Source organism: Octopus sinensis, linkage group LG15 (assembly GCF_006345805.1).
Source record: "Octopus sinensis linkage group LG15, ASM634580v1, whole genome shotgun sequence".
Taxonomy (NCBI): Eukaryota; Metazoa; Mollusca; class Cephalopoda; order Octopoda; family Octopodidae; genus Octopus; species Octopus sinensis.
Window position 1 is genome coordinate 47236184 of NC_043011.1, and position 21653 is coordinate 47257836.

Sequence of the window (21653 nt, forward strand, 5' to 3'; positions counted from 1 at the left end):
TCTGGACAACCCAATACTTAACTCTTTGTTATATTCAAAATTAACAGAAACAGGGATAGTGTACTTTAAGAGAAATATGGCAACAGAAAAGTGAAGGGAACAAGAAATAAATGCAACCAATGTCAAGCCAGGATGAGGATAATAATGACGATGTTATTTAGCTCAATGTCAGCCCTGATCAAGGAGAGCTATATTATCAATTGTATTATAACCATGGTCATCATTACTTTTTTGTATATCTCAGACTACATTGTCTATTGTGTTCTTTTTTTTATATAAGACAATACGGTGTAATTTAAGAGGTATTTGATTGCTATTTTAACTGGCTCAGCTACCTTGCAGAAGCTTCCTTGTCTGTTCAGGTGTTACATATTTTAATGGTGTAATTTCCTAAATTCTAAATTACATGAGAGTAGTATCTTTATCAGTTTCATATGAAGTCAGACCTCATTGTAGTGATCTATTATATCTGTCTCTCTAAACTCAACGAAGAAGTCTTAATGAGAGCAAGTGACCACACAGAAAATGAAAGAGCACAGCTTTTTCACTGAATATTCTAGAGAATTGAAATGGCACTGCTTCTGAAATTGAATACCTATCATTTACACATAGAACCAAATGTCTAGATAATCAGACATAAAAATCTTCCTTTAGCAGGTCTGTTAGATCAGTATCATAGCTCTAACCTCTGTATATTTACCAAAGACCATGTTGTTCAGACAAGTTCATGCATAATACTTAAGAAATTTGTTTCACAGTCATGTAGATCTGAGTTACATCAGACCACACTGCAGCTCAAGCAAGTGTATTCTACATTAAGTTGTATTAGCCCTTAAACCTTGAGAATTAAACGGGTTTAACAAAATCTTTGGGAAAACTCACTCAAAAGATTACATTGGTTCTTTGGTAATAGAGTTGACCCTGATTTAACACTATCTCTGGGATCTTGGGTACTTCTAGCAAAATCCATTCTATTATAAACATATGGAATAGCTATCTGGTCTGAAGGCAACATAATATTTGAGTGCATTACTTCATATTGTAGAAACTCTAGGATTTCTGGCTTTCATTCGGGTGACACAGGCTAGGTTTGCAGTGTGGAAACTTTATTAGGCAATGAATTAGCAGTCACTAAATCAGCATTTATAGTGACTTCATAGAAAGGCAGTGACCTGACAGAATCATTAACATGTCAGACAAGATGCTTTGTGGCATTTATTCCATGCTCCTATTTGGAGTTCAAATGTCACCAAGGTTAATTTTGCATTTCATCTTTTCAGGGTTAATAAAATAAGATCTACTCAGCCTGTCATTCTCTTGGGTTCAATAAATGTATTACTATCAAGAGGAATCTAGCGGAATCCTGAAGATGTTTTGTATTGTTTGTTTTGGCATTTTGTGTTTTAAGTTGAAACTCCACCATGATCTACCAGGATGGTAGACTTAACTGATCGCTCAGTTTAACCATTAGCACACTTAAACACATTGTGACACCACACAGTTTGTACCCTTGTAGCTTCAGGCACATTGTGTCACACTGAGAGAGAGGTAAGCTTGTATGGCAACATAGTGCATCTACAGCATGCTAAAGGTAAATACCAGTGCATGGTCCTTGGGCACCTTTAACAGAGTCCACTCTGTTATTATTATTCATATCAGCTCTCCAGTTTGAGGATAACTTTCTTCCTTGGGGGCTCTACAAAGAGTCATTCCACCTTACTAAGTAATTTTGGGAAGAAAAAAAACAGAATAAAGATGAATTGTGATTTATTTCACTCTTTCTTCCACCAGCCTTTGAGGCTCTGCAAAAGCTAGCGAGGGAGCATCTTCTCACCATCTATAAAAGTTATTAAAAACGAACTAAACCCCTATAAAAAAAAACATGTGAACTCTCTTTGAAATGGAATAAAACGTTATTTGGGGGAACATTGTTTTTGTCAATAGGAAGAGTAGTTCAAGCGACTGCAGAGGTGTTGCTCTTATTCATTGAAGAGATATTACCCTGGAGAAGAAACAGATTATAGAGGAACCGCATAATGGATAAGTGTATCATTTAGATAGCAGTACAGAGTTAAAATCTATCACTAGGTATGGACTATGTAACAGAAGTCTATTCCAGAGTGTCATCGCTTGTATGATCACAATAAGCAAGTCTTCAGTGATCACTAAATAAAATAAAAGTCAATAGGTTATGGAACTATTGATTTAAAGAACTATATGAACACCTAAGATCATCTGATAGCTTCATTGATTATTTAGATTTTTTTTTTAAACTTCTAAAATTTTCTTTTTATTAATTAAAATATTTCAGCATTGGTTTGATGTTAACTTCCAATAAAGAGAAAAGCGTGAGTTCAATATTGATTTCATACATAGATATAGTGGCTGAAGGTGGAGGAGAAAGAGAGAAAGAAGGCAGTGAGAGAGTAAAAAGAAAAGCAGAGAAAAAGAAGAGAAGTTGGATGGATGAGGATGATGGCAATGATAATGGTGATTGTAAAGGAGGATCAGATAAAGAGAGACAGAAGTGAAGTAATAAAAAGAGAGAGAGAGAGAGAGAAAATTATGAGATAGACTGCAGAGAAGAGCCTAACTGGGAGAGGAAGAAAGGTGTGTTATGTATTACAAGTAGAAAAAAAATGCATCAAAGGTCAAAGGTTAAACATCAAACAAAAGTTGTGAGTGACATCAAATAACAACTGGGAGATATATACATATATCGATAATTCAGTTAAGAAAGAAAATATCATTAGTATTATCATCAACATTATTATTATTATTATTATTATTATTATTATTATTATTATTATTATTATTATTATTATTATTATTATTATTATTATTATTATTATTATTATTATTATTATTATTATTATTCTTAATATCATTATTCTTAAAAAGAGTGATGGATGAGATAAAATGCTGTGCGGTATTTAGTTCTGGTGTGAGTTCAAATTCCATCGAGATTAACTTTTCCTTTTATCCTGCTAGAAAAGGAAGCTATAATATACAGTACCAGTCATGTACTGGGGTAGATTTAATAAACTATACTTGGAAATATAAACTTTCTGGTTTTATATCAATGTTAGAACACAATGTTGTTATTATTATTATTATAAGTTTTTCTTCTTTTAGTTTTGTTTCCATTTCTTGCCGAGTGTCTCCCCGTCTCCTAGGGCAAAGAAACTCACTGTATGCATTGGTAGGCCATAAAACAAGATGGGGTACTGTGGATGGTGGAATGCATAAGCTACCACAAGACAAATTGTCTTGTGGTAGCTTACATTCTGAGTTCAAATCCTGCCAGAGTTGACTTTATCTTTCATCCTTTCAAGATTGAAAAGAACTGAAACAGCAGTCAAGTATTTTGATTGAATGATTCTTCTCTACTTAAATATTCCAAATTTGCAGCTAGGTGTCTACTTTAACCCTTTAGTGTTCGCATTATTCTGCCAAAATTAATCATTTTTTATCCACATTGTTTTGAACTAATCATGCATTATCTTGTAGCTATGAGATTTTGATGAGGTAGCTGTTAATTTTTAAAACAGTATTGTAGGGTTGGTGTGAGAGACCAGATCTGGCCAGTTTGAACATAAAACAGGCAGAATACTTTTGGCCGGATATGGCCGGTTTAAATGCTAAAGGGTTAAAAATCATTATTATCACGAAAACAATGGATTGCTGTATTTGTTGAGAGCTACACAAAATAGTATATTCAGGTGGAGTTCAGTTTGTATCAGGTATGCCTCTTGGTTTCCACTTTCCATTGTTGTTATAAAGAAACACCAGGTTTGTAATACGGTAAATTACCTTGATGTTGTGGGGTTGTCAATATTAAATATCATTTACAACAGTCACCATCATCATTACCATAACTGCTTCAGCACGAATAATAAATATATATATATATACATATATATTTCACATATATATATATATTTATACATACACACACCTCACACTGATATATGCACATACACACACACACACACACACACACACACACACACATACTCATACATACATATATGTGTATGGATGTGTACATGGATATACTCTTTTACTCTTTTAATTGTTTCAGTCATGTGACTGCGGCCATGCTGGAGCACTGCCTTTTAGTTGAGCAAATCGACCCCGGGACTTATTCTTTGTAAGCCTAGAACTTATTCTATCGGTCTGTTTTGCCGAATCGCTAAGTTATGGGGACGTAAACACACCAGCATCGGTTGTCAAGCGATGTTGAGGGGACAAACACTGACACACAAACACATGCACACATAAAGATATATACAACGGGCTTCTTTCAGCCTCCATCTACCAAATCCACTCACAAGGCTTTGGTCGGCCCGAGGCTATAGTAGAAGACACTTGCCTAAGGTGCCATGCAGTGGGACTGAACCTGGAACCATGTGGTTGGTAAGCAAGCTACTTACCACACAGCCACTCCTACACCTATATACTTACCACACAGCCACTCCTACACCAATATAGCAAAAATAATACATACATATATATAAAAGTTTACTATAATTATTGACATTAGCCTTTTTATGTGATTAAAGACTCAGTGTCATTGGATATTTTTATTCACTTCTTGGCAATGAAGTGTTAATCCTCTCTAAGGGTTCTTTAAATTACACACAAGCCTCATGGAGTACCAACAAAGGTTTTTATTTCCTGTCAGAGTAAGTAAACATAATGGAACATGTCAACAGTTTCACAGAACCATTGAGAGTAAATATATTGGCTTTATAAATGATTTTATTGAAGCTTAGATTAATTCAAAGAAACTAGATCATCTGTGCAGCTAACAAATATTTATATTTGGTAAATAAATTAAGATTTGCTGCAGACTTATTGACATTACTCTAAATTATGGACAAGGGGTGGAACTGGCTGCAAATCTAGCAATTTCAAGCTAATTGGCCATCAGTTTAAAACTAGTTCATTCCACCAGTTTTAAGCTGGCTGACATAACCAGTTTCCAGATAGCTGATTCCTAACAATTTCAATATACATTTCGGTTTTTGGATTTGGTTTGCAAGATTCTTTATATGAGTTCGTGTGTTCAAGCATATTCTGTTGTGTCTGGGGAGAATCATTTTCTTTTTGTGCCTTATTATGTAACATACACACCGGTAAAATTTCCACTTTTTTTTCTTATTTTTATTGTTTTAAAATTTTCGTTGCGTCTTGCAACCTTTTCAATAGTTTTGACTGTCATTTACACTGCGTTCCCTAAGAAAAAAGGGGAAATTTTACTGGTGAGTGTGTTACATGATAAGGCACAAAAAGAAAATGACTCTCCCCAGACACAACAGAACTTCAAAATACATGTTTCAAGTTAATTCATTCCACAAGTTTCAATTTAGTCAACTCTACTAATTCCAAGCTGTTTGATTATACCAGCTTCTCATATTGTTTGACTCAACCAGTTTCAAACTCTTTTACTTGTTTCAGTCATTTGACTGTGGCCATGCTGGAGCACCATCTTTAGTCAAGCAAATTGACCCCAGGACTTATTCTTTGTGAGCCAAGTACTTATTCTATCAGTCTCTTTTACCGAACCGCTAAGTTACGGGGATGTAAACACACCAGCATCGGTTGTCAAGCGATGTTGGGGTAACAAACACAGACACACAGACATACACACACACACACACACACACACACACACACATATATATATATATACATATATATATATACACATATAAAATGGGCTTCTTTCAGTTTCCGTCTACCAAATCAACTCACAAGGCTTTGGTCGGCCTGAGGCTATAGTAATAGACACTTGCCCAAGGTACCACACAGTGGGGCTGAATCTGGAACCATGTGGTTCGTTAGCAAGCTACTTACCACACAGCCACTCCTGTGCCTAGTTGGGATTTTTGTTTTTTCCAAGTTTCAAGCTAGTTGATTCTGCCACTTCGAGCCTATTTGATTCTCAATAAGAAAATAATTTAGCCAGGAATACTAAGGAATACTCACTAATAGTATACCGACAAGTAGTGAACATAATTACACATTACTTATTTTTTAGTTTTATCATATTTTATATTCATTTATCTATCCTTGCATAGATGTGGGGGTTTACTTAATAGAGAAATTGTTCTTATAACTGGTCACCCTTGCTGCTGCTAATAACTCAACAATGAAATCAAAGTGGAGCCTACTTCTTTGTTCAGTGAGGCAGATTGGAGACAGTGTCTGGAGAAACTAGTTTCTAAGATCTTAATGTAAAGAGTTCCAAAGCGAGATAGATATTAAACTTATCTTCTCCATAGCAAACTAATTTATTTCATTTTTGAACTGGAACAAATACTGTTAGTTGCTTTACTCAGGGGTACAACCTAATGACAACAGTAAAATCTGAACTTATGACAAAGTGTTCTATGCAACTAATTTTACCTTACACAATGAACCATGTTCAACTTTGGGCCAATTATAGAATAATACCTCAGAAGTTGCTGATTGTTATCTGTTGCCTGGGGATGAACGGCATCCTAGTCAATAATGATTCACTCCACCTAGATGTAAATCTCTCTCTATGTATAAAGCTGAAGTTGTCTGTGTATGGCAGGTTTGGTAGCCTTCAACTAAAACTATCTCCTCCGAGACCTTGCGGTGCAAGTTGACCAAAATTAAGAGTATGATAGAAGAAGGTTTACACTTCCTTCCATAGAAAAAAAAAATCAAATCAGACCATATTAACACCAAAAATTATTTACATCAAAAAGGTGCTTTTCTTCCTACGATTTTTTTACTGATGTGTCGCCATTTTTCGGTGTATTTCAACCAGAAAAAGGTTCAGTTAAAGAGAATAACAAGCTACATAATGCAAATGTTTTACTTTTCAAAAATTCCAATTCTAAAGGGTCGAAAATAAAACAAACCTGAGCAACGCTGGACGATACTGCTAGTAAGTATTAAATATAGGTACAATTGATTCATTAGGAGTTGGAGTACTATGAAGTTAAAACATTTGTTGCATTAACTTCCATTTCAAATCATCTAGTAAGGCAAACGTAGATATGGGGGTGACTTATGTCAGCCTATTCTTCTCAAGAGATCACGAAAGCGTTCAATGTCTGCAGCCAGCTATATCAGATTAATGACATAAAAATTGTTGAAACCAACAGCAATAACATCTCTGAGCCTCACTTGTATAAGACAGATTAGCCAGGTCAGAAAGACTACAAAGTTGAAAGAAGAGGAATCCTATGAGCCGTCAGTCCTTTGTAGCTGCAATGGTCAGTACTATTATATTTCATAATAATCAAATGCCATAACTCTCTTTGGGTTTTATCTGATGTTTTCTTTAATCACTATATCTAATAATTACTCCGAAGTTTGAGACCAGCCGACATTATACGTTGCGAGTTAATCAAATTTAACGCAGACACAAAACATTATCTAAGATCTTTCAGCAAATAAAATATCAAAGCTAACATTTGATCTCGGATACTTTCCTATCTTCGCATATCACAAAGATTTTTAGAACATTGAAGGTTCCAGCTGAATATCATTATTACTTACTCTCCATATCTGTTAAGTGTTCTACAAGATAAGTATACTCGCAGATCAGTTCAACTATCGGACAATTTCCAAAACTCTTCTGAGTGATTAAGGCTTTGCTTCATACGATGATAGAAATTTCTTTCATGTTATATTCACAAAAGCCATTGCAGTGTGTCTCTGTATTTATTAATGCATAAAGCCATTAGCACAAATGTTGCAATACATGCTTTCACATCTACTTATTCACTCTGCAATTTCATTTGTTATTATTATTATTATCATGCCTATCTGGAGAAGAAAATAATCTTAAAATCAGCCATATGTAAGAGAACAATGCATGCTCTTGGGAAAAGATTTGTCACTATACTTCCACTCTCTAGAGGTCTGGAAAAGGTGTCAATAACTGATTAAGAAGGCTTCAATGTCTAGGGTAGGAGAAATGAAAGCTGTGATAAATATATTTATATTACTTCACCTGAACAATGTAGAGTTGCCTGATTAAGAAAAAAAAATATTCTGAACAATTCTTAACTTTTGTTGACATAGCTGAGCCCTACAACCCGTCCTGAAATCCCATTCAATTCTGAAAAAACCATTTCGATAAAAAATACAGCTTTTCAGTTCAAGCTGACTGTCAACCACATTAGACATTATTCCTAAAGTGAGGAAGGACCTGTAAAAGCTATGAGTACTGACTCCAATCTCTAATAATGAAAAATGGTTTCTAATTTACACATGTGGCTACAGATTTTGGGAGAGGGAACTGTTGATTAAATCAGCTTCAGTGGTTGACAGATGCTTATTTTACTAACTCCTGGCAAGAGTCAACTTAGAATGTTGAGAGACAAAACTAACAGCAACTAAACATTTATTCTAATTAAAGTCTACCAAACCACACTTTCGCTAAATGATACCATACCACCAAACCCTGAGATTCACTGGTACTTTATTTTTACCTACCCAGTACTTTATTTTATTGATCCACTTACACTAGATAATACTTTCTAATTTTGGCACAGGGCCAGCAGTTTTGGGGTTTTTTTTACATTAGAGGGGCAAGTTGATTACATTGGCCCTAGTGCTTGACTTGTATTTGTTTCATTGACCCTGAAAGGACAAAAGGCAAAGTCAATGTTGCTGGAATCTGAATGCAGAACAAAACCAAAAGAAATGCTGTCGAGCATTTTGTCTGGCATGCAAGTTCATTGCTTTACACTAAATAAGTGTTTCAGATTTTAGCACAAGGCCCGAATTTTACCACACAGCCACTCCTATAGCTATGTATGTATGTATTTTAAGAATAACATTGTAGGTAGGTGTGAGAGACAGGATCTGACTTGTTTAAACATAAAACAGGTCAGATATTTGGGATTGGCATGGCCGGTTTAAATGCAAAATGTTCGTCAAAAGAGACCGATAGAATAAGTACTAGGCTTACAAAGAATAAGCCTTGGGGTCGGTTTGCTCGACTAAAGGCAGTGCTCCAGCATGGCCACAGTCAAATGACTGAAACAAGTAAAAAGAGTAAGAGTATACATCATCAAAATCTCAAAGCTATTTAAATAATGCATAATTAATTCAAAATCATGCAAATAAATAAGCATTACATTTGGCAGAGAAATCTGAACGCTAAAGGGTTAAACGTTTGAATATTCACAATCAGTAGCTCATTCCTTCTTTCCCAGGTCTTTATAAGGCAGATAATTTACAAACAGCCATATTGTTTCCACCACAAATGTTCGCAAATACTTTACTTCAGAATAGGTAGTAACAGCTTCAAAAACAATGTTTCTTCTGCATTTATTATTTCATTTCATATCACAATTCGTGATCAATACTATTGATGGTTCTAGCTTTCCAATAGACCAATCATTGGCTTACTATATTTTCGATGATGCGAGAGACAAAGGAGTGTCGAACCTGATATATAGAACTTTGCTCATAAAGCTTAATGCTTTTATTTTTTTTTTATTTCTGAAGTTGCAGCAGTGATTTCTGATATATACATACATACATACATACATATATATATATATATATATATATATATATATATATTCTATGCTGATGTAAGTCAACAAAAGTTTGAGATGTAAATAAATATATCTCTGTGTCTGTCTGTCTCTATGTGTGTGTGTATATATATATATATATATATATAATAATAATAAATATTAGGGAATAAATCCAAACTTACAGGGAAAAATCAGATTTAGGATTGGATCCAATTTTATAGTAAAATATTATATTACAATTTTATAGTAAAATATTAATAATTATTAATAATTGTTAAATTCTAAATAATATAAATTAATTTATGTATTAGATTAAGTCTTTCTTTGTTTGATTTGCATAATAGTGGTTTTGTCTCTAATTTAATATAATATATATATATATATATATTTATATATACATGAAGGGTACTGTAAAGTTCCTGGTTTTAAGGGCATCACAAAAGGCCTGGTTAGAGGCCCAACTTTCCAGGTTCTTTTTTAGGGCTTAGAAAACCTGAAGAAATACTGCAATAAGTGTGTGAATCTGTGAGGGGAATATGTTGAATAAGATCATAACTAACTGATCCATTTGTATCTTCTTTAAGCTAAAGTCAGGAACTTTTCAGCACCACTTGTATATATATATATACACACACATATATATATATACAAATGTACAAATGTGCGTGTATGTGTGTGTGTGTATATATATTATATATATATATATATATATATATATTTATATATATGTAGATGTATATATATACACATGCACACAGACATACATGCACACATATATGTATATATGCATGTATTCATATATATATGTATGTGTGTATACATAGATATGTATAATTTATATATTTATGTAAGAATTATGTATAAAATTCTCTGGTGAATTGTGTCCAAAATCTCATGAATAAATTGTTGTGTATAAATTTGCATAATATAACAATATTCATGAGATTGAATTTCAATGAAACAATTGTAAATGAATATAATAGAAGGGCTTTCTCACTACTCACTACTCACTACTCACACATGAATGCCACAGTTTCCATCTGTCGAAAATTGAAAGAGAGAGGAACAACATGTGTGCTGCCTATGTACAAAACCTAATACTGCCTCCAGGAAATGATGATGTTTGAGGCTTTCTCAAGACCATTTGCAGTTCCACATTAAAATAATATCAACAATATAGAATTATCAATAAATTAATGCTTGTCATCATCATCATCATCTGGCTGTGTGGTAAGTAGCTTGCTTACTAACCACATGGTTCCAAGTTCAGTCTCACTGCGTGGCACCTTGAGCAAGTGTCTTCTACTATAGCCTAGGGCCGACCAAAGCCTTGCGAGTGGATTTCGTAGATGGAAACTGAAAGAAGCCCATCATATATATGTATGTATATATATATATGTATGTGTGTGTGTGTATGTTTGTGTGTCTGTTTGTACCCCCAACATCGATTAACAACCGATGCTGGTGTGTTTACCTCCCTGTAACTTAGCGGTTCAGCAAAAGAGACCGATAGAATAAGTACTAAATTTACAAAGAATAAGTCCTGGGGTCGATTTGCTTGACTAAATGCAGTGCTCCAGCATGACCACAGTCACATGACTGAAACAAGTAAAAGAGTCGTAATCGTCATTTTATATTAGTTTTACATGTTGGAATGAATCGGATGATGAGACAGTTTGACAGAGGCCCCTTCACCCTAACTGAAGAAGAACAGTAGAAAGTGTGTGCAACGATTCAAGAGAAGGTGATGAAAGGGGTTGAAGTACATTTTCAAGCGTGGCCATTGCCAGTACCGCCAGACTGGCCTTCGTGCTGGTGGCACTTTAAAAGCACCCACTACACTCTCGTAGTGGTTGGCATTATGAAAGGCATCCAGCTGTAGAAGCTCTGCCTGATCAGATTGGAGCCTGGCGCAGCCATCTGGTTCACCAGTCCTCAGTCAAATCGTCCAGTCCATGCTAGCATGGAAAGTGGATGTTAAACGATGATTATGATGATGATGATGATGATAGAGATATTATAAATAGTCCTTATGATAAAGCACCAAGCTAACTGAAATATAGCATAGATATAGATATTAGTCCCTACAATAAGACGTCAAGCCAATTGCAATATAGCAGAGATGTGAATATGCTCAGTCTATATACTGAAGATGTGGTTGATAGTTCTCAAAAATTATCATCTTGAGACTATAATTCAAGAACTTTGTTAAAAACAGAAAGACTGATTGCTTACAATATTTCATAGTTTAATTACATAATTAAAGAAACAATTTCAATTCTATGACATTTTGAAAGAAAAACATTTAAAAAAATACATAACAATAATAATAATAATAATTATTATTATTATCATCAGATAAAACAAATATGATCAACAACTGAATCTATAATAATCATATTTCGTAAAACAATATTCCGATCTTTCGATAAATATTTCAAAGAAAAATAATTAAAAATTGATGAAATATTAACCTTTACTTTGCTATCTTATTACATCATATCCCATGTTGTGTTATATTACAATATATCATATAGCTAACAATCACCCATGGTAACAATACTATATTGTTTCTAGATCTGTGGTGCATTACGAATGAATACCTAAATTATTTGATTGCTTAAACATTTGAAGTTACATGAGAGAACAGGGAAAAGGGCAAAAATCACAAATCACTTATGAATGAACAACAACAATAATAAAGAGAGAGACTATGAATAATATAATAGGCATAACAACAAATCAGAGAATAACATAAGACATTATAGAAAGCCCGGTGTTGCTGGTAGCATATTAAAAGGTTAAATAGGCTTTGTAAAGGAAACATATTCATTGTTTTGCATTGGAAATTTTTCTAAGAGATAATAATCAAATGGTGTCTTTTTGACATTGCCAACAATTTCAAAACAAAAAAAAAAATAAAACAAATGAAATTTGTCTGACATTTGTTGGTTGGATAATAAGCTTTGTTCTATAATAATAATTATAATAATAATAACAATAATAACGATAATAATAATATCAAAAATATTACTGCTAATAATAATAAAATATATAATAATAATAATAATATCAATAATATTACTAATAATAATAATAATAAATAATAATGATGATGATAATCACATTCATAAAGAATTGTAAGAGTAAAAATATAGCATTTATCTTTTGTTTATTTATATTCAGAGCAACATTCTAGTTTATAAACAGTGATCTCTGTTCATTAAGCTTGATGCAGTCAATTAGACAATAATGATGACTTAATTGCACACTTGATGTTTTTATTTTGTATAAATTTATATTTAATAGCTGCATAAATGATAATGAAATGAGGAGAAACATTACAATATGATACTTTGAATAATATTAATATAGCATGTTAGTACTGTGTTCACTAGAAAGGCAGTAAATTGGCAGAATTGTTTGCAAACCAGGCAAAATGCTCAGAGGCAATTTGTTTGTCTTTATGTTATGAGTTCAAATTCTGCCAGGGTCGCTTTTGCCTTTTATCTTTCTGGGGTCAATAAAATAAGTACCAGCTGAACACTGGGGTTGATGTAATCAACTTAGTCCCTCCACCAAAGCTGCTGGACTTGTTCCAAAATTTGAGGCCAATTTTCTGTTCAGGAGAGTGTTAGACAAAATGCCATTTTTGAGTTCAAATCCTGTCAATGGGACAATGTGTGTATGGGCATGTGTGTTTACATATGAATAATTTGTTACTGAAGTATCATTTTACAGCCAGATGCTCACCCTGTCACTAACCTTCGACTGCTTTTCAAGCAAGGGGTCTTTTATTTCACATGTCTTTGAAAGTACGAAGCAAGAAAATGGTTTGCTCTTTACTCTCTTTTACTCTTTTTATTTGTTTCAGTCATTTGACTGTGGCTATGCTGGAGCACTGCCTTCAGTCAACCAAATCGACCCCAGGACTTATTCTTTGTAAGCCTAGTACTTATTTTATCGGTCTCTTTTGCCGAACCGCTAACTTACGGGGACGTAAACACACCAGCATCGGTTGTCAAGCGATGTTGGGGGGACAAACACAGACACACAAACATACACACACACACACACACATATATACGATGGTCTTCTTTCAGTTTCCGACTACCAAATCCACTCACAAGGCTTTGGTCAGCCTGAGGCTATAGTAGAAGACACTTGCCCAAGATGCCATGCAGTGGAACTGAACCCAGAACCATGTGGCTCATTAGCAAGCTACTTACCACACAGCCACTCCTACGCCTAACGCTGCTTGTATCAGTTTACATAGTAACACACACACACACACACACACATGCACGCACATTACCTATAACAAAACAGGAAGTTTGAAAATTCTGTGGCATTATTTATTCACAGTTGCAGATGTTTCATTTGCAAATAAGAATCACAAGGTTGTACATGTCGGATAAACATGTGCTTCAATTGGATTCAGCTTGGAGTTTACCCTGCCTTCATTATATATAACCAATGCAGCAGATATAAGCAGGGCAAATTTAACAATTCTCTAAAGCTTGAGACAGCCTTAATTGATATTCAAACCTTATTGAATGCTCACAACTGTACATGATGGGCTTTAAGAGTTTCTTATTTCTTTATCACCCACAAGGGGCTAAACATAGAGGAGACAAACAAGGACAGACAAAGGGATTAAGTCGATTACATCGACCCCAGTGCATAACTTGTACTTAATTTATCGACCCCGACAGGATGAAAGACAAAGTCGACCTCAGTGGAATTTGAACTCACAATGTAACGGCAGACGAAATACCGCTAAGCATTTCGGCTGGCGCGCTAACGTTTTGCCAGCTCGCCGCCTTTAAGGGTTTCTGTCCACCAAATTCACTTTCTATGCTTTTATGGTCAGGAAGCAAATTTCTTAACTACACATCCTTACCTAACAGTATAACTTATGAGATCTAACTGTGGTCTAAAATGGTAGAAGTGACATGCTCTGACAAAGTAACTGGTGAACAAGCTTGGTGTTTGTGTGGTGGTGAAAATATCAATGTGACTATGTTGATTGGCCTTGACTGGTTTTAATTTGCAACATTAGAAATTACAATCATTCAGAAGTTGTTGTCTGTTCCTTCTCGAGTCATGCCTGGCTCATAAGGGCCAGTTTCCCGGTTTCTTGGTGTATAGGTTCCCCACCTGGACGGGACACCTGCCTGTCGCAGGTGAGCTGCAAGATGCAGGAAGAAAATGTGAGAGAAAGTTATGGCAAAAGAGTCAGCAGAAGTTTGCCATTACCTTCTGCCGGAGCAGTGTGGAACTTAGGTGTTTTGCTCATAAACACCCATCACCCAGTCTGAGATTCGAATCTGCGATCCCTCGGCCATGACTCCGCTGCTCTATCCACTAGGCCATGTCCCCAACAAAATGTTTCTTCTCGAGCCATGCCAGGCTCATAAGGGCCAGTTTTCCAGGTTTAGTGGCATAGAAATTCCCCACCTGAACAGGCCGCTGGTTCGTCTCAGGATTACTCATTTTTGCCGGCTGAGTAGACTGGAGCAACATGAAAATGAAGTGTTTTGCTCAAGAACACAACGCATTGCCCAATCCAGGAATTGAAACCACAACCTTAGGACCATGAGTTCAACACCCTAACCACTAAGCCACGTGCCTCCGCTCATTCAGAAGTAACTACTATTATTATCTATGTGAGTACTAATAACATGAAGGCACATGGCTTAGTAGTTAGGGCATTCAGTTCACGATCATAAGGTTGTGAGTTCAATTCCCAGTGACGTGTTGTGTCCTTGAGCAAGACACTTTATTTCACATTGCTCCAGTCCATTCAGCTGGCAAAAATGAGTAGTACCTGTATTTCAAAAGGGCCAGCCTTGTCATATTCTATGTCATGCTGAAGTTCCCAGGGAACTACATTAAGGGTACGTGCGTCTGTGGAGTACTCAGCCACATGTATGCTAATTTCACGAGCAAGCTGTTCCGTTGATCAGATCAACTGGAACCCTCATCATCATAACCAACAGCGTGCCAGTACTAGTCCAACAAACCTACGGTCAAAGTTCTAGCTATCAACAGGCCATCGTTTATTTAGTCACACTGTATCAAGTTTGTATCATACAATGCTAATTTCAAATCAGCTGACCAACGAAGCAGAATAATCCTACATGTGGATTTCTTTCTGGCACCATAAATCTGTGGCTTCATGGTTGGTTGGTGTGAGATGTGGATGGTTTAAAGTACATTCTTAATGAGCAAAATTAATGACACTGTCTTCTAACCTAATTCAAATCAATCATAGCTTATAGGTGATGACAAACGATGTGTCAGCTGTGAAGAGGAGTGGCAGGAGTAGTGGTAGGCGTGATGGTGGTGATTACAACTGTGGAAGTAAGGATTGTTGTTGTAGCAGTGATATGGTCAAGGGGGGTGATAGGAGTGGTGCTGGTAAGGGTTTGTAAAGGCACATGGCTTAGTGGTGAGGATTTTGGGCGCTATACTGTATCCTTGAGCAATGTGGTTATTTCATATAAGTCCAAATCCACTCAGGTGAAATCTGTAGTGGTACCGGCAAATGCTGGCACTGAATTAGGTGTCTACTCTTAGAAGGAGCTTTCAGGGAGAGGTACAAATGACTAACCAATGCTAGGAAATACTTTACCTACATGTAAGAAATTTTTCTCATATATATATATGTGTGTGTGTGTATACATATATATGTATATATATATTTTCTTTTACTTTCTTTTAATCTGTTATTTGTTTCAGTCATTTGCTATTGCACTGCCTGCGGTCAAACAAATTGACCCTGGAACTTATTCGTTTTAAGCCTAGTACTTATTTTATTGGTTTCTTTTGCCAAACTACAAAATTACGGGGGACATAAACACACCAACATCAGTTGTCAAGTGATAGTGTGTGGAGAAACACAGTCATGCACATATAAATATATACGATGGCTTATTTCAGTTTCCATCTACCAAATCCAGTCACAAGCCTTTGATCGGCCCGAGGCTATAGTGGAAGACACTTGCCCAAGGTGCCACGCAGTGGGACTGAACCTGGAGCCATGTGGTTGGGAAGCAAGCTTCTTACCACACAGCCACTCCTGTGCCTATATATATATGTTAATATATATTATAGATGGACACCTGTTTCTGCCTCTCTGTCACACTCTAACTTTTCATCCTCTGACACAAGTTTCCCTCCTTAAATGCTCCTGCCCCTCTCACAGATTCCTTGTCTTACAAGTTACTTGGTGACCCTTCCAGTGCTGATGCCCCATAAAGAGCATCCAGTCCCTACTGTAAAGTGGTTGGCATTTAGTAGGGCATCCAGCTGTAAAAATCCTGCCAAAACTAACCTCACCTGTGCTGGTGCCATGTAAAAAGCACAGAATTCATTCTGTGGAGTGGTTGGTAATTAGCAAGGGCATCCAGCTGTAAAAACCATGCCAAAACAGACACAGTAGCCTAAGGTAATCGTCTACCTGGCTGGCTCCTGTCAACCATCTTACCCATGCATGTATGGAAGATGGATGTTAAACGATGATGATGATGATATATCAGATGGTGAACTATTTTCTCTCTTCTCTGTAATTTCATAGAAGGTTGAATTTAGCCTGGTTAGTCTAAGTCTCAAGTGATGCTGTGCTGAAGATTCCAAGGGAGAGTGAAATGGTACCATACATGACTACCAACAACTACTAAAAACTTTAAGAACTTTATTATATGGAAGAAGAAAAAAGTTAAAAATCAAATTTGCACGTTCTTTAACCCTTTCGTTACTGTATTTATTTTGAGATGCTCTGTGTTTCTTTCAATTACTTTAAATATAACAAAGAATTTACTAAAATAACTTAGTTATCATTAAGCTAGTGTTAGGAACATAAATTGTGACTAAGGTTTAGTGGAAGATTTTAATTCAAAACTTATGAAAACAAAACATTTGTACTCAGAGCCAGAGCCAGTTTCAGCCGGGTTGGTATTGAAAGGGTTAAATTAATCATTTGTTAACCCTTTTGTTATCATATTTCTGTTGAGATGCTCTGTGTTTATTTCAATTGATTTTAAATATAGCAAAGAATTTACTAAAATAACTTAGTTATCATTAAGCTAGTGTTAGGAACATAAATTGTGACTAAGGTTTAGTGGAAGATTTTAATTCAAAACTTATGAAAACAAAACATTTGTACTCAGAGCCAGAGCCGGTTTCAGCCGGGTTGTCAACGAAAGGGTTAAATTAATCATTTGTTAACCCTTTTGTTATCATATTTCTGTTGAGATGCTCTGTGTTTATTTCAATTGATTTTAAATATAGCAAAGAATTTACTAAAATAACTTAGTTATCATTAAGCTAGTGTTAGGAATATAAATTGTGACTAAGGTTTGGTGGAAGATTTTAATTAAAAACTCATGAAAACAAAACATTTGTACTCAGAGCCAGAGCCGGTTTCAGCCGGGTTGTCAACGAAAGGGTTAATTTAATCTAGATGTGATTCTCTCTCCGTTAATGGTAAATTCACCAGAAGCAAAGCTTGTGGTGAAAAGGAAGGATACTGTCATAGCTTGAGTTGGATCATTGACATGAACTTAATAAGATTGATGATGATGATCACAAAGGTGATGGTGTTGATGGTGGTGGTGGTGGTGGTGGTGGAATTGGTGATGCTGGAATTGATATTAGTGCTTTGTGAAAGTGCTGTAGGCAGAGTGGCTTTGGATATGATATTTCCCATGATGAGTGGAGGCGTATGGCTTAGTGGTTAGGGTGTCAGCATCATGATCGTAAGATTGTGGTTTCGATTCCTGGACCAGGCGACGCGTTGTGTTCTTGAGCAAAACACTTCATTTCACGTTGCTCCAGTCCACTCAGCTGGCAAAAATGAGTAATGCTGCGATAGACTGGCGTCCCATCCAGCTGGGTAACACATACGCCATTGAAACCGGGAAACCAGGCCCATGAGCCTGGCTAGGCTTTAAAAGGGTGCATTTATTATTTTTCTTATTACCCATGATGAAGGTGTAGTAGTAGTAGTAGTAGTAGTAGTAGTAGTAGTAGTAGTAGCAGCAGCAGCAGCAACAGCAATAGTAGTGGTGGTGATGGTGTTGGCAGTGATTTGAAGAAGTGTTGTACTTGACATATGGTTATAGCAGATTTGATATTGTTTACATGATATTGTGGTAAGGCTGTATTCAACACCTGAGTGGTTGTTGTAAAGCTTGAACTGGTGAACTTCTGGACAACAGACAAGGTTATGTGAAGAAGAATTACTCAAGTGATGGCAATGGTGGCCATGGTTGTGATGTCGGTGGCAGTGGTGACAGCAGTGGTGGTGGGGAAGAGAAGTAGTTAAGGTAACGATGATAATGAAGAGAAAAATGATAAAGATGATAACGATGATGGCGACAGCAAAGATGATGATGATAATGATGAAAGTGAGGATTCTGGTGATAGTGGTAAAGATAATCGTGGTGATGATGATGACGATGGTGCTGCTGCTGCTCATGGTGATGACGGTAACGATGATAATGACAATGAGAAGTGATACTGTGGATGATAGTGTTTTCAAAGAAAAACAAAATTAAATATGTTCTTTTATGTAGCATCTAGGTTTCCAGCGAGAAAGCCAAGATATTTTGTTTGAATCTCTATCAAAATGCAAGGTGATGCAGAGATTTCAATGTGCACGTGTACAGAAATGTGTGGGTGGCAGGGACTTGTTAAACTTGTATGTTTTCACCTACAGAGATATTCCATAGACTTCCATAGTAATAGTAGTAGTAGTACTAGTATTAGTAGTTATAGTAGCAGTAGTTGTAGTAGTAATAGCAACAGCAATGACGGTAGCTTTATTGTTCTGAGATGCGCAAGCAAGTTCCTATTCTGTGCAATGTAAGTTGTATATCGTGGAAACATTTAAGATTCTTGGAAATTTCAGGATTTAAAACTAGAACCACGTCTTGGATGTCATTGAATGCAATGTGTGTTGTCACCTAGTGATAATTTCCCTGGAAATGAAGTAGTTGTTATAAAGCAATGCTCTGCAACACTTCTGTTTTTTTTTCAATGTAAACCTCTAAGTAGTAGTAGTAGTAGTAGTAGTTACCGTAATATTCTGGAAAGCTCAGACTCAACAACAACAAGCTAGATTTTGAAATCGTATGAGCGTGCAAAGATAATTAAGACAGAAAAAAAAAAAAAAACGGAAGTAAAATAGATATATTTTTAAAAAAGAAATTTTTTTTCTAGATGTGATGGAATTCAAGAATATAGAAATAAAAAAAGGTAAAAATTGATGGAGAAAAAATGAATATTTTCAAAGAAAAAATCAGATGACTTAACATGTACTGGGGTTAAAAAAAAAAATAGAAAAAGAAATTATAAGTTTGGATAAAAACCTTACAAGCAAATGATCGAAAATATTTAATATGTTCAGTTTTGCAATTTCTGAATAAGGAAACCAAAATTTAAGACAATGCGTACTTGTCCCAAGGTCGTACGCAGTAGTAGTAGTAGTAGTAGTAGTAGTAGTAGTAGTAGTAGTAGTAGTAGTAGTAGTAGTAGCAGCAGCAGGTTAGTAAAGTTTTGAATTTGTGAAGTTTTGAAATCGCAGGTGTAGGATTGACTGTGTGGTAAGTAGCTTGCTTACGAACCACATGGTTCCGGGTTCAGTCCCACTGTGTGGTACCTTGGGCAAGTGTCTTCTACTATAACCTCGGGCCGAGCAAAGCCATGTGAGTGGATTTGGTAGACGGAAACTGAAAGAAGCCTGTCGTATATATGTATATATACACACACACACACACACACACACACACACACACACACACACATATATATATATATGTGTGTGTGTGTGATATCAGCACCCACACCATTGATTTTTACATGCCACCTTGTTTTGAGGATATCAATTCTGTTGTGGCAGGTGGGTTTTCTCAAGTCCATCAATGCGCCACGTATCTCTCTCCTCAGACACCTCCTTCATAAGGCTTATATAAACACATACAGTGAGACTTTTCACTTTCCATCTACCAATCCCACTCACAAGGCTTTTTGTCAACCTAAGGCAACACAGTGGGGACTGAGTCCGGAACCATGTGGGTGAGAAGCCAAATTTTTACCACATAGTCACATCTGCACCTATGACTTATTGTATGATATATTCATGGGTATTTTACATTGTAACAATATATCAGAAAGTAAACTATTTTGTCTCTGCAGCATCTTTCTGAATTACACAATGACTCAGAACTACATCATGTCAACAATTGCCAAAATAAAACAGGATAAATAAAAGAGCAACAGCAACAAAGACAATAATGATAACCTTTTATTTGCCATAGAGGTGATAAAGACACAACAATACAATTAAAATTAAATTAATCCAATAGTTAATTAGAATAACTTACATTTTAAAAAAATTGGGTAACAGCCCTCCCTACATACAAACACAGAATACAAATAATATGGATGAAATATACAATGGTCTTGTACAAGTGATTTTGATTAAGGCACAAGGACAGCTATTTTGAGGGGAGGGGGAATGAGTTGATACCACTGACCCCAGTACTTGACTGGTATTTCATTGGTAGAATTGGAATTCAGAATGTAAAACATTGGAAGAGTTCGAGCAAAGATCGCTTGCTAACGTAACATAGCAGTCCTGCTTTATGGCAAATGTTGCTGAAATTCAGCCCCAAGAGACATTGTCTCCGGCTGGCTATATTACACAGTCTGTGTCCTTATGCTTTCGAACAGGGGAATGATCTGATAGAATGATCTGATAAGGTGGTGATCTGATAGAATCCTTAGTGTACTGGAGGAAACAGTTAATGGCATTTCAACCATTTTTGCATTCTGGGTCCAAATGGCACTGAGGTTCAACTTTGCCTTCCATTCATTCATAATCAATAAAATAAGTACCAGTTTCATACTGAGGTCAATGTACTCAACTTTCTCCTTCCCACAAAATTTCAGTGTCCTTATTCCATGCTTGCATTGTTCAATTAAATGGAGCCACTTGAAATGGTCGTATTCCACTAATACTTGACCTCCTGTTACTTATTTTGATTTTATTCGCCTCACTTCGAGCTGTGCAGATAATACCAAACTGACTTGGTGCCTCAACTCATG